This window comes from Phoca vitulina, unplaced genomic scaffold (assembly GCF_004348235.1).
Source record: "Phoca vitulina isolate PV1807 unplaced genomic scaffold, GSC_HSeal_1.0 scaffold41, whole genome shotgun sequence".
NCBI lineage: Eukaryota > Metazoa > Chordata > Mammalia > Carnivora > Phocidae > Phoca > Phoca vitulina.
In genome coordinates, this window is record NW_022589744.1 from 6,502,270 (window position 1) to 6,517,769 (window position 15,500).

A 15,500-nucleotide genomic window follows, 5' to 3' on the forward strand; every position below is an offset into this window, starting at 1 on the left:
TTGCAAAAATGCAAAGGGTTGTGCATGCATTTATGAATGCATGGATGCAATTTTCGCCTAGCGATTGCATTTTTAAGTTTGAGGTTTTCCACAGCTCAGTTGCATTTCCTGTTTAGTATGTGTCTTTTTTTTTTTTGCAGACACAGAGAGTTCCTGTAAGGCAGGGCTTGCAGTTCAGCTGTGCATTGACGTTATTTGCATTCTTCTGCTAGGATTACTGAGCTCTTTTTGCCTTTTGCACAGTCAGGAGAGATAGAGCAGGTTGGTAGCGTCTAAATGTGCAGTGCTTTATATAATTGTAAAATTCTTTAGTATGCACACACATTATAAGTAATTTTATGTGCAACAGGAATACAAACTTTTTAAAAGTCTGTAGGTGACGATGAAAGGTAAAAGTTGAGTTAAACTAGTAGGAAATTAATGTAATCTTATATTCCTTTGGGAATAAACCGTTGCGGTGTCCGTTTTTAGCTACATTTCCATTGATACCGCTTTGAACATTAAGCAACTTTTGATTTTTAAAGGAAGTAAAGGTGAAGTGTGAATAATAACATATTACAAAAAGAGCAGACGAGAAGTCTTTCTCTTCTGAGATTTTACACTGTACACCAATTGCTTATTGGCTCACAGTATTTAGAAGCAGCAGTGAGGACATAGATATTTTATGTCTCCCCTTTTGGGAGGTGCTTTGCATCTCGAGGGGAAATATGGGGAGAAAACTGTACTTTTAAGCATTACACCAACATGGGGGGAATGCACCGTTTCGTTGAAAATCATAATGAAATCTTTTTAAGTGTGTAATTACGTGTATTTAGACAGCTATAATAGGTCAGAAATTCAGGGTTATGGTTGTTTTTAAATTTTTTTTCTTTTTCTTAAAAAAATTTTTTTATACAGTTATATTTTGCAGGCTTAATGTCATACTGGGGAGGGGATTAAAAAAATTCCTGACATGGCATCAGAGAGCTGAGGGGGTGCTGTCAGGTGCCTCTAGGACCCTAAGTCACTGCTTGTTTCAGAACAAATCCTTCACTATAGAGAAAGCATATGCCATATGAGAATGTATGGAGGGAAGGGGTGAGTTAGGTATAGGTGAGTAAGGCTACGAGGGACACTACATGCATGGGGAAGATCCAGTGAAATTAAAGTGTCTCATAAGCTTTCTGCCATTTTTTTGGTATTTTGTTGAACCACTTTTTAATTCTGCCTGATGGGAATCACACATCTCAGACCAAGAAGGAAATGATATATGTTCTCAAGAGTTCGAAGTAGGGCAGTGTTTTCCTTGACCATTAGGGGCGAATGGAAATCTGGAAAGCTCAGAGTGCTGAAGAACCTAGGAATTGGCATTATGAAGTACAGATGTTCCTTAGTAAAGAGGAAACCTACAGTCTCCTAACTGAGCGGAGACGTAACAGCTTAGAATGGGCATTCTGGGCTTTGATGCATTAAAGAGCTGGCATCTAGTTACTTTGTATTTGGTATACACTCATTTATTCAGTTCAGTTTAATAGATGTATGAATATGTATGTGTATGTATATGTATGTATTCACGTATGTGTATGTGTGATTGATATCTATATATCTATATATCTATCTATATATATACACACACACAAAATATTTAAAATGTACTTGTTTCCTTCAAGGAACTTACCATTTAGAAAGCATGTGTGCAAATCATTATGATACAAGATAATTGCATAGATAGTGAAAAGAAATGGCCCAGTTGGGAGTTTAGAGATGGCAGTGATCTCTCTGGGAGATAGGAAGGTTTGTGAAGAAGACGGTTTTATAGTGATCTTATCTTTGGACCTTAGGGTCTAAAGTAAATCAGGTTCCTTTTCTACTTTTTTTTTTCTCTCACTCTGAAGGTAGCTCTGTCGTACTAGAGCAAGTTTCTGAGTTGGGAAACTAGAAGGTACCAGCATGGCACACTTGCATTAGGAGTGTGCCCACTGGAGATCAGCTACTGGTGGTTCTTCAAATCAGTTCCCAGTTAGCCAAATGGTTTTCTTAATTGGGTCCTCTTTGGAGGGCAAATCTGGTGCCAATGTGAGGTGCCTGTCCAAAAGGGAAATTATCGATAGAAGGAAGTGGATGATCATTTCAGACATGGCATGGGAGCCTTGGCCTGGACGTTAAGTGTGGAATTGGCCTAATTCGGCTACGTATTCTCAAGTGGCCAAGACATTTTTCGCAGTACCAAAGTGCTTTGTAATACTATAACCAAATGGAATGGGAGGCAAAAGTGAAAGGTGGACACAACCTCATAGTATTGAAGAATTTAACCACATGTTCAATTCAGAGGACCTTTATGAACTTTCTAGATCACTATAATTCGGTCTCCCAGACCTCTAATTTAAGGCAGAGCAGAGGCAAAAGAATTACAGACTCCCTGGGAGCTGGAAGGACGGGGCTGCTTCTTTCCAGCCTTACCAACGGTGAGATTCCGAGAAAGAATTTCTTAAAAAGAAATTTTGTTTTCCACAGTTGTAACTTTAGGTGGTATGCTTTTCAGCTTGTTTATATTAGCTGTCTGGGGTTGAGCTGACATTTTTCAAATATTAAAGTGGTAGAATGCCTTTGAGGAAATCTGAAATGTAAGTTAACAGGAAGGGCACCCAGAAAGTGCAGGAATTCCTGCACATTACAGGAAGACAAGCTACAGGAAAAATGTGTCATCTACATTACCCCGGAGAGAAAAAACTATTGTTATTAGCCATGATGATTTGAGGGAGGAAGGGAGAGAGGGAGGTGGGGAGGTCTGGCATCTCCCAGTTCACCTGAAAATACAGAAGAAGTTTGACTCTGTAAGAAAGGCACTCTCTCTCCCTTCTCCCTCTTTTCACCTTTTAAAAATATTAGCTTCCCTTAGTTTAAGCCAGTCAGTACTGGGTAAACCGTGTTGGGGGAAATGCATGGAAGGCATAATTCAGAAGCATGTAGGAGTGGGGCAGGCACTCCTAGGGGCTCTTTTCCTCTGTAATTCATTCCACCCTGGGAAATGAAATGTGTAAATTTCTCATTCTGTGTAAATTCCTTTGTTAGGTTGTACCAGACAGACTTGTCATGCTTAGCCTGTAATCTGAGCCAGGATGTTTTATAACCCCGTACATCTCAGGACACAAAATCAGAATAGGTACCTTGGGTTTCCCCCGAGCTTGTTTTGTGGTGGTGTGGCATTCAGCACTTCATTCAGCTGCGTGTCAGCTGCAGGGGCTCTGAGGGGCTCTCTTGGTGGTCCATTTAATGCTGGAGTTAAAAAGGGCTGAGATTTATCTCATTGGGACTACTTTCTAGTATTTTAAAATCTGAAAGATCTATAAGGAATATTTTTAGAACCAAAGAAAAAAGTACATACATAGCACTTGTTCATTATAGAAACATTTGAAAATAAAGAAAAGGAAAATAAGAATCACTAGTGACCACACTATACATTTTGGCATATATCCTTTTGGACTTTTTTTTTAATACTTCCTGTATATGTGTATGAATAAATCTAAAGTGTGTATAGAACTCATGTCTATTTAGTTACCTTTTGTTTCACTTACCAATATACTGTGAAATATTTCCAAGTGAATATATATATGTGTGTGTGTATATATATATATATATTTTTTTTTTTTTTTTTTTTTTTGAGGGGGGTAGTGGAGGAGGGACAGAGGGACAGACAGAATCTGAAGCAGGCTCCACGCCCAGTGCAGAGTCGAGCTGGGACTTGATCTCATGACCCTGAGATCATGACCTGAATTGAAACCAAGAGTCTGACGCTTAATCGCCTGAGCCACCCAGGTGCCCCCTGAGTGAATATATTTCTACATTCATAATATTCAGTTCTATTTGATTTACTTCAACAGAACCTTCATGTTTATTAACTTTGAATATTATGAAGTTACCATGAGGATCAGACCAGCTCGTATGTTACTGTGACTGTATACTGTGGCCTTAGAGGAAGTCCCAGGTTCTGGATATCAAATTCTTCCCCACTGTCCTTTTCTGTTCCACCTTTTAAAAATAGCTTTCTTCTTATTATAAAAATGATATACGCTCTTTGAAAACAAAATTCAAGCCAAAGAGAATTTCCTAATAAGAAAATTAAAATCACTCCAAGTCACACCATCCAGAGCTAATTACTGGTAGCTTTTCGGTAAACATCTCCTTGCATCTGTACACACATAAGTACACATATGTATGCATGGGTGCTATTTTGCATGCTATATATGATACTTCCAACCTCTTTTATACTTCGCCATGTATCTTGGGCATCTTTCCCTATTCACACACAGTCAGGTATCCCATTCTTTTAAATAGTTGCTTATTTTAATTTGTAAGGATGTAGCTGCTTAATTAATCTCCAGTTGGACTTTCACATAGTTCCATTTTTTTACAGCTCTAAGCAACGTTGCAAGGAATATCACGGACATACGTCTTTGTGCATTTGCCCAATTATGTCCTTAAAATGTGAATTCCTAGAAATGGAAGTGTTAGGTCAGAGGGCATGGACATAGTGCCAGATTGCCCTCCAGAGACCTAACACAAATTCTTATTCCCATCAGTGTTCGGGAGTGCCCATTCTCGGGTTTAAGCATCACGGTAAATATTGCCAAATAAATTGCTCTCCAGAAAGGCTATGGCTACTTTTTTTCATCCTAGGTCTCATAATGTGAAAAAAAACCTTTGCCAATTTGATCAAAGATCTTAATACTTTACTGTCATTTGCATTTTTTAGTAAAAAAAAAAGAAGTTGAATTTCCCCCCCCCTTTTTTTTTGACATTTGTGTTTTATGTGTTTGAGTTTTTTTCTCATAAAATGTGTCTTGAAATTTTAATTTGGGGATCAAATTATTTCCAGAGTTAGGACAGAACATTCCAAAATTGCAAAGCTTAGGTAATCATGGTTTGAGAGTTGGGTCCTATGTGTCTCAACTGTTTAGTTCCCTGGAGAGTTCTAATTTTAATTTTAACCCAAATGTCTTAAATAAACATCACAGATTTCATAAATTCATTTTGTTATACTTTATATAGCTATCCAGATCCATATGAAAATAATAAGAAAAAAGTGTAATGATCTGATTAAAATTCCAGTCTGGGAAATAACTAACTTCTGGACATTTCTTCATTTTCAGTTAATCTCTACAGGCAAAAGTAGCTTTTCTTTAGTTTCATAAATAATTCTTACATAGCACCTGGCTGTGTTCTATGCACTGTTGCAGAAAAATTGCCTTTTTTTTTTTTTAGCCTCATGTGCAATCCTGTGCATCATAAAAGGTGGTTTAGTTTATGAGATTTGTTAGAAGAATTAAGGCTTGATGACCTCCCAAATTATATGTCGTTCACAACGTCTTCTTATCATAGCCTTCTTTAGTGAATGTGCTTATTTATGCATCCTGATATTCAGTGATAGAATTTAGAGCTAGGAAAGGAGTCTTATAGTCCAATCAGCTCATTTTACAAATGAATAAACAAGCTTTGCAAGAAAGCAATTTGCCTGTAGAAAGAGCCAGAGGTGGAACTTAAGTCCCCTGATTCTCTGTCCCAAAGCTCTTTTCACTAAACCACACACAAACACTAGTAATCCACATTTACAGAGCTTTTTTTTTTTTTTCCAGAATCTTTAGCATATTTCACACTTTTTTGTTTTGTTTGTTTTTGAGGGGAGCATGCTGGAAAAGGGGGCTGACAGGCCGAACAGCAGGGGTTCTTTTTCTGTACCCAAGAGATGGTGATCCATGAATCATGGTGGTGGGGCTTCTCCCCAGTTCTCTGCCAGGGGATATTTTGCAAATACTCTCATTTTAATTCCCAGCGCTTAACTCTACAGCTGCGCGTTTTAACCACTGTAATTGTTATTTGCCTTTTATGGACGATCTCCGAAAGCCCCTGCTGGGTAGCTAACATCTCTTCTCGTACAACTTTGCATCCCCACCTCTTTTAGCATTGTGCTTATAAATAAGAAGTGCTCAATACATGTCTGACAGTTAAAGTATTTTTAATCAGTGGGGGTCTCTATCACTTCCCTCCACATTTCATCAAAGGTTTGGGGTAATTAAATTATAAGGTAATTTTCTTCCTCTGCTGCCCTGTTTCCATTAATATTCCCATTAGATCTTTGCTTCATTATTTGGAAGTTGCAAGAATAGCATAAGTGGCAATTTAGATGGCTAAAGCAGTGTCATTTCTCCTACCTACATCCTCTAGACAGATTTAGAGGTGGCCTGATCCTTGGCTAACTTTTTCTTTTAAAAATATGCAGAACTAAGATGAGCTGTCTAAGGAAGCCAATGGGACAGGACTGGAGTGAATTCCTCCATCCAGTGCTGGTTTCAGGAGCTGTTTGTAAGTTACCTCAGCACTTGAGCCTCTGAAGGGTTGTCAGAGATAATCTGAAAGTTTTCAACAGCTGGTGGCTCAATGACAAAACAGGGAACTCTGCACGGATAACCCCCAAATGCGACAATTCCCCACATCCTCCTAGCCTACCACCGCTGTCAATGCTGCCCCCCTTTCGCCCTGTCTCCTCATAGGGTCTTCCTTTCCTCAGCTGGTCCAGACAGTTTGGTATGCAGCCCATAAAACTCCTCTTTCTGCGTTGACAGGATATTCAGGTTATAACCTAGTCACATGAAGTCTATCAAAGCATCGTAATGGAGTCAACTCAGTTGTGAGTTGAAGCATTAAATAGACCCTTGCTAGATAGCCCATTGTCTGTTTTATATTCTAGTCTCTCTATTCCTCCTTAAGTTGGATAGTTGGATTGGGATCAACCTTTTTTTTTTTTTTTTTTTTTTTTTACAGACCATTAGCCTTAGGTCTGGATGTTGATCTAAGCCCACACGCCAACACCCCATGCTATCATCATCCTCATCCTCATCCTCATCACTTATACTATGGGATGTGTTATGCTTTTGAACTTCATGTGTTACGCTTTTGAACTTCACATAAATCCTATGGGGATAGATACTATTATTGTTAATTTACAAATAGGGAAACTGAGGCTCAGGTGAGTTAACAACTTGCCTGTGGCTGGATAAGCAGTAAACGGCAAAGGCAGGATGCAAAAACAGGCCTGTCTGACCACAGGGCCCATGCTCATTATCAGGGAAGTTGCAAACTATAGCCTCACCTGTGTTTAAGGATAGCCCGTGAGCTAAAATGGGAAAAACAACCCAAAAGAGTAATATTTCATGACACATGAAAATCATATAAAATTCAAAGTCAGTGTCTACAAATAAAGTTTTATTAAGACACAGAGGTGCACATGCATTTATATGTTGTCCGGGGCTGCTTTACCCCCAACAATGGTAGAGTTGAATAGTAGTGATGGAGACATTATGCCCCACAAAGCCAAAAATAGTTACTGTTTGGCCTTTTTCAAAAAAGCGTTTGCTGACCTTGCCCTTTATGACTTTATTCAATCAAGTAATGGAATCTTTTCATGATGGGGCTTCCATATTACATTCCTCTTTGGCTTTAATTGGAAGTTGTTAACCTGGACAACTACTCCACCAGCTACCTCTGGGGCCCAGCCCACAGGAAATGTCTGAGTGGTGCTTCTCCTGGTTATGAGATTTGTAGGCCATTGCTCATTTCCGCCGAACTCAGCTACCGGTCTCCGGCAGCCCATCCTGGGGTCCTTTGCCCTCAGCTGTGCTCTTCCTGTTTGCTTTAGATTTCTTTTCTTTATTTCCCCTCCCACTGAGAAGCTGTTCATTCATTCTTCCCCTTGTCCCTTCCTATCTCACATTTTGTTGAAGAAGCAAATAAAGTAAAAACAATTTCTCACTACCATCGTGGCCTGGCTTTGTTGATCATGATCATGAGCCAGCCCAGAAGGTCCATCATTTCTTTTGTGTGGAGAAAAGATGGAAGCTTCCCTCCATAGTAAGATAGCCTCTATCTTACCTAGATAGCTTTTCGTTTTTCATCTCCTGTGAAGGTTAGAGCTGGTGGATCACATTAACCTCCCCACCCCTGGGTGGACAATTTTGTTTGGGGAATGAGTATCCTTTTGCTTACAGAGTCACTTAAACTGTGGGTATTGTGTGTATTTAGGAAGGAGAGTCCTGGGAAATGTTCTGCAAATGAAGGGAGGATAGAGGTGGGATGGAAGCTACATGGAGACAGAGTAGCTTCAGTAGGATGAGCCCAGATTTGCTCACCATATCCAGAATGAGTTAAGTTTAAGTCACATACAGGGGAGTGCTACAATTCCTACTCTCCTAGATGGTAGCAAGGCTGCAGATTCTTTCTATATGTGAATTATCTCATTCTCCCCTTCCTAGAGCCTGGTGAGGTGATGCTCCATTTTGTATATGAGCAAACTGAGGCTAGAAAGGTCAAGGAACTTGCCTTTGATGGCAAGGTTGACAGTGGCAGAGCCGTGGCTTTAATCAAGGTCTGTCTGACCCTAGAACCTGAGCTCCTGGCTACTCTACTTGAGTTGTTTCCCCATAAGACATTTATGAACCCATTACCCAGAAGACATGGTTGGTGATAGAAAACATGAGTAGATTCCATGTGAATTTGTCTACACCGGGGCTGGGTATGGTTATTAGGAGGGGCTGGCCTGTGGCTACCTATATAGAGGTTCCTTTTGACGTGTTCCTTTAAGCCTCTGTTGATCATGGGATAGCAAGTCTGACTCATTCTGAGCGTTAAGGTTGAATTCCAAGTACAAAGTACCCATCGGTAGAAGGAAGCTGGTTACAACTGGTCTACTGATAGATACTGTACAGACAGGAAGTTAATGTTAAACATCAGTAATGAATATTGATTCCATTAGCTGTCTTATAGGCTGTAACTAAGCAGATCCAAACTTCATGTGTTTCCCTGCACACCTAAGTTAAAAAAATTTTAAAACAGTAGTAAGAACATGACCAATTTGGCACCATACCTAAGAAGAGGCATACTCTAACCCCTTTGTGGTTTAGTGATTTCCTGTATTCCTGGTTATTTCTGTGTAAATGTAACAGGTGTTATTTCCTTGAAATTGTGAGTGAACCTACATATCCACTGCTTTCCTTTTGTACTGGATGGTGTGGAAGGAACTAGAATTCTCTCTTTTTGTGGTGGAGGAGGCAGCTGGGGAAGTGATGGATGAATTCTCTCTCTCGACTTTCTCTCCAGCCAAAGCAGGACAGTCATACCTATGTTTCAGTTGATTCCCAGGATCCCATGTGGAAGCCATGGGAATAGATGGTCTAGATGTTGAGGGACAAGTTATTTATTCCCTTCCTAGATTCTCCTTGCTCCAATCCCACATGGGACGAATGAGTTAGAGATAAGGGTAAGGCTAGAATCTGAAGAACCAGTGGGAACAGAATGGTAAAGAATATGGGAATTATTTTAGAATGAAGGTGCAGAGACAGCCTCTCTGTGCTATTTGAAATCTTTATAAGCATATTCTCCCTGCTTTCTTTACTCCTTCTTGTGCCCCAAACTCCATTGCCATTTGAAAAACATAATCCCAGAGACTATGAACATACCTAAAGAGAGAACTTGAGTAAGGGGTTTGTCCAGATTAATTCAACCAGTAAAGTTGGGATCGATGGTTACCTTTAAGACATTGAGCTTGTGGAACTAGACAGGGGTGCATTGTGCTCTGCTCTTCTGCTTATCGCTATGAGCCTTGAAAAATCTATTTACCCTCTAGCTTTGGTTTCCCTACCAGCTACATGGAGAGACTGACACTCATTCACAGGATTGTTATGAAAATTAGGCAAGGTTATGTACGTCATGTGTTTTGGCCAGTGCTTGGCATCACTTATTCAACAAATATTTATTGGGCACACTGCTGGGTTTGAGGCGTTTTGCTATCGCAGGCTCACTATGAACATACATTTGCTCCCCTCTTCCCTTCTGTCTAGCCTTAAGAAACTTATAGTCTAGTAGGAGGTAAGAAAAGCACAGAAATGTGTAGAATAGAAGCTAGCATCCTGGATATGTCCAGAAGAGATACTGTGAGTGGGCGCGTCCAAGGGATGAGAAGGAGCTCAGGGAAGATTTTTACAATGAGTGTGCAAGTATCAGCATGAATTTCAGAGTTGATGAGGAAATTGTGCCCGAGATCCAAAGTCGGGATGGAGAAGGAACCTTGACTTCAAGTATCCAGGGGCACCAAGAGAATGTTCATGTAGGCACCACAATTCCTTGGAAGGATAAAAAACAGATGTCTAAGCAGAGTATCTGAAGCTTAAAAGACCTCGCTTGTGTTTTCTAAGAATTCCTGTTTTTCTTACCAAGCTATATACTATTGTTATTACTTATGATCATAATAAGTTAATAAGTGGAATATATCCTCTCTCATGCTTTTAGAGTTTTTTTTTTTTTTTTTTTTTTTTGGATTGTGGAAACTCCAGGAAATCCAGAGGTTAATAGTTAAACAAGTATATCATATCACCTGGGTTTATAGGCACACTGTAATTATATAAGCAAGCTGTTGGTTCAATAATCAACGTCTAGCTAAGTCAGGGAATATTTTCCAGAGCATGGCCACAGCTGCAATTTTCATTTTTTATAACCTGCCAACCTGCCTTTTCCATTTCTTAGTGCTTTTCCTTTTTCTAGAATCATCAGAAGTCAGTTAGAGAGGAAAACTGTTCAGTGCATTCCTGGATTTTACTTCCCTTATGGGAGGTGTTCCAGAAGGTTCTTTGTTTTACCGAAGTTATTCTCTCTAGCAGGATATTGGGTACTGGCAAGAGAGTTCATAAATTTTGTGTGTGGGTATTTTTGATTTCAGAAAACTTCCACTTAAAAGATAAATATATGGAAACAATTGATAGGTTAAATTAACTTGTCTTTCATTATCTTGGTTTAAAAAACACAGTGACCTATGGCTCTGGAGCTCACAGTAGGCTCTTTCTCAGTGTAACCAGTCCTTAGTCACCTGCTTTCTCCTCAGTGACTTCATTCAGCACAGGGTCAGTAGAGTGGGTGAGGTGGGTGGGCCGACTCACCCCCATTCAGAGTCAGGAAAGACACAGGGCAGTTTTTGCCTTACCTTGCTGTGTGGTTAAAGAGCATGTATGACCCAGCTAGGTAGGTAGGACCTGCCAGCTATATCATCTCATTTGAGTGCCTTGCCGGGTCCTCTTGCTTGGGGCTTTGATCCTGATTGAGCTTCCATTTTTATAGGTGAAGTAGGAAAAAAATGCAGATTTAATTCTGGAGTTGATTTAAGAAGGAGATTGAGAGCTCCTGATACATTAGGGTTAGAATAACTTTTTCCCATCCCAAATTTCAATCTTTTTTTTTTTTTTTTTCTGATGTGATCTGGCTAAGGACAAGAGAGTCAGCATTGGTTGGGTAGGGGGTGTGGGGGGGATGGTCGAGAGAGCTGGGGGTGCAGAAGACCATATATTTTTTAGTTGAATTTAACAAACATTATTGAAAATCAAATTATCTGCACCTTGCGTTGTGCCATGTGAATACCAAGATGAACAGAATTCCATCTCTACCCTTGAGAAGCTCCACAGTCTAGTAGGCTGTATTCTTTCTCTAGGGCTACCAGAACAAAAAACACAAATTGGGTGGCTCACACAATAGGAATTTATTGTCTCACAGCTGTGGAGGCCAGAAGTCTGAGATCATGGTGGTGGCCAGGTTGTTTCTTCTGAGGGCTGGGAGGGAGAATCCATTTCATGCTTTTCTTCTAGCTCCTGGTGGTTTGCCGACAATCTTTGACGTTCCTTGTAGGCATGTAGATGCATCATCATGCTGACCTTTGCCTTCACGAAGTTCACGTGGTGTTCTCCCCGTGTGGGCGCATGTGTCTAAATGTCCCCTTTTTATGATGACACTGGTCGTATTGGATTAGGGCCCCCCTTAATCCCATGTGACCTCGTCTTAACTGATGATGTATGCGATGGCCCTATTTCCAATAAGGTATTTTCTGAGGTACTGGGGGGTTAAGACTTCAACATAACAATTTTAGGGGGACACAGTTCAACCCATAACATGGGAAGGTAAACATGGCAGCACGCGAATGCTGCTCTGTGTGATGCGCACAGGATTTCTGGTACAAGCTGCAGCTGGGATACCAAGGAAGGTAAATGGTCTAACTTGACCTGGGAAGATGAAGAAAGCAGTCGGTAGGGGGAGGACCTTAAATTGGTAATAATGGAATTTTAAGTGTGGTTCTTCTCAGGAGGAAAGCAAGTACAACAAGAGGCTTGCCATCTGGTCTGCGAGCAGACTACCTGCTCTTCCTTCTGATTTTCTATTGTTAATGACAGACTGGATGCTTCTAAATTCGGGGGTGTTAAATTGGGAAACACACACACACACACACACACATGCTGTTGCTGTATTGATTCCCAAAACTTAACTCATGTTTGGAGGCAATGAGATCTACTAAATGCTTTCAGTGGTTGTCACATGCGGCTTTCATGGGTAGACACAGAGGTGGCGTGCTTGCTTAGAGGTTGGGGGAAGAGGGTATCCTTCCCTTTGTAACACATGGTTCTAGTCCTAATGAAACAAAGCTTAAGAGGGAATGGGAGTGAGTAAGAACCAAGGATCTGTAGCCAGGCAAAGCTTATTTTTAGAAAAGGCCTGTGAGCCTTTAAACAACAACAACAAAAGTTCTACTTGAGTGTTACCAAGCTCTTAAAAATTGATTTTTTTCTTTTTTACGAGCGAGAGTGAGCATGCGAGCAGGGCAGAGGGAGGGGCAGAGGGAGAGAGAGAAACTTAAGCAGGCTCCATGCCCAGTGTGGAGCCCGACTCGGGGCTCGATCTCACGACTCTGAGCTCATGACCTGAACCGAAATCAAGAGTCTGACGCTTACCCCACTGTGCCACCCAGCCGCCCTTCTTAAACATTGGTTATTAACAAAAGGTCTTTTCAACTCTGTGTATACTTACTAGAGTTAATAGCTTTATTTTCTTAATGTGGTTGGAGTATGTTTAGCATAAAATTACGTATGAAAATACTAGGATCCAGCTTGAGTGAGAGGGCACAGTATGGGATGAAATTGTCAGGGCATATTGCGAGGGGTGGGGTGGTTGGGGGTTAGGTCAGTGGGAAGGAACTTTCCCAGCTTAGAACAGACAGTCCATCCTCTGTTGCCCAGCTAGGGTGTTGATGGTGGCATGCTTCAAGTATGGGTGGGTGGGGGGCAGGTGGGCACCCCAGAAAAAAGCTGCAGGAAGGGAAAGTGTCCCTCAGAGCTCAGTGGGTGGTCCTGGGACAGGCAATCCAAACGGCAAAAGGGCAGGTGGGCAGCAGAAGTGAGGCAGAAAGTCAAGTATTCGATGAGTCAACGTGAAAAGGGAAGAAAGAAATAATAAACAGGGAGGGAGATCCGTTGGAAAACAGGGATCGGAGAGTCAAAGGGTCCAAACAGCCAGGGTGCAGAATTCAGGCAGGACTGTCTGTGCTTTCCCTCCCATATGAGCCCTGCACATGAGAAATGAGTACGCACCTCACCTGTTTCTTGCAGCTTTGGAAGGAGTCTTGGTTCACCTGGCTATTGCGTGATGCACTCACAGGAAGCCTGTGGAGGTAGGTGTAGAAGGAGATGCGGGAAAAGAGCAGCAGAAACTAGTTTGGGGCTTGTTTGAAACGAGCCCAGACTGATCCCCACGTTGAGTACCTGCGCGCAGCTCCAAGTGGGACCAACAGAGTCAGAGGAAAACAGGAAATAGTGAATCAGCTGGATTGTCAGGCTCCTTGGTTTATAGACTGAAGCCGGCTACTGGTTTTCTGTCTCAGGTTCGGAGGTGAGCGTGGTCTTAGGGGAGACAGCAGCCCTGAGTCCTAGGCATCCAATTCTAAGGCAAAGTTGGGAAGCAGAAACGTTAAGTGCGGGGTGGGTGGGGTGGAGGGGAAAAGCTTGTGTGATCTTCTGTCCCCAAAATATGTCAGGGGGATGGAGAGACTCAGTGTTCGCTGAAGCCTTTGGGCAGATGTCAAGAGACTGGTAGGATTTTTGTTCCCTTTGATCCAGCATTTCTGTTTCGAGAATCTATCCTGTAATAACTAGTGATTTTGGAGTGCCTACTATGTGCAAGGCTTTGTGATAAGCACTTTACTTATTAGCTCTAATTTTCATAAAAACCTGAGAGCGAGGTAAAAGTACCCCCATTTTTCAAAGGAGGGAATTGGAACGCGGAATTAATAACCTGCCTAAGATCAGAGAGTTAGGGGCTTGCAGAGCTGGGATTTGAATCTAGTTCATTTAAATTCCAAAGTTCATGTTTTTTTCACTATGTAACTGCCATGGCAAAATAGTGAAAAATAGAAACACCCTACTACATAATAATAAAGGAATAGCTTCAGTTACAGATACCTACCTGATATGTAATAGGTTATGGAGACAGAGCAATGATGTTAATGGGAAGACACTCCTGACCCAGGAAGAATGGATATAGACACGTAGAGTGATTACACATATATGTAGGCGTTTGTGTCTTTGTATTTTATTTTACCTCAAGTCAAAGTGTTTTTATCCGGGACAGTTGCATTGAATCCAATTGTAGGAGGTATAACTGAGCCTGGTAGGAACTAAGAAGTGCATTTTCTGACTCTCTCTCTGCTTGCTCTCCCTTTGAAGGGGCCCTTATTCTGTTTTTCTTGGAGGGTCTTTTCTGTTTTGCCCTGCAGACTCATCAATAGGCACGTAGTTTATTATTTTTTAATTTTATGTTTTTAAGTAGGCTCCATGCCGGGCAGGACTTGAACTCATGACCTTGAGATCAAGACCTGAGCTGAGATCAAGAGTCGGCCGCTCACCTGACTGAGCCACGGGGGTGCCTCTCTGCACATAGTTCGAAAGAGCTATTAGCCCTGTATCTATATGACTGTAGTTTCGGTACCCACCATGGTTTGGCTAGTTACAGTCTCTGGTCTGAGATCAAATTCTCTATCTTGCAAAGGAAGAATAATAACTGTAATGAAGAGGATCTGCTGGATTGGCTGGCCCTGAGTCAGGTGTCCATCTCTGGGGGCCTGAGGAGTCAGCACGCGGCCCACTGCTACTCAGCGGTGCTGTAAGCACAGGTCATCTGAGTAGGGGGCCTGAGTGAGACAGAAAAATGGATTGACTTAATAAGCACGTGGGAAGGAAATCCAGGAGAAAATGAAAACAACGAATGTGGCTTTAACGTGAGCGAAGCTTTGACCGTATTTGTGACCTCTGGAGTTTCAATCATTCTTTTAGTAACAAGTCATTATAAGTTTGCCTACTATTAATAATAAGGGACTTGATTAATGAGGAAGGAGCTGCGTCTCCTCAGAGTCTCTCATAGTCTCTGTGAGTGGAAGGGACTCAGACCCTCTACGTGGCCCGTCATCTGTTCTGTGGTCGGTTGCCTTTATAAGGAGCAGTAATACCGTCCGGTGAACAGAGTCTGTGCCCTTGAACTGAAAGAACAACACAGAAAAGGTACGCTGGTGCTCTCTCTATTGGCTAAGTGATAAATACAGGATTCGTTTTCTGGTGCTGTGACAGTTGCCCGAGTATGTGGGACAGAGAGTTTGGGCAATAGATACC

General features: G+C 41.4%; 1 protein-coding gene across 1 annotated transcript in view; it reads left to right on the forward strand.

Moving 5' to 3' along the window:
- Positions 1-15,500, forward strand: part of MAP2K6 (mitogen-activated protein kinase kinase 6) — a 115,498-nt gene that overhangs the window by 338 nt on the left and 99,660 nt on the right. The window lies entirely within an intron of this gene.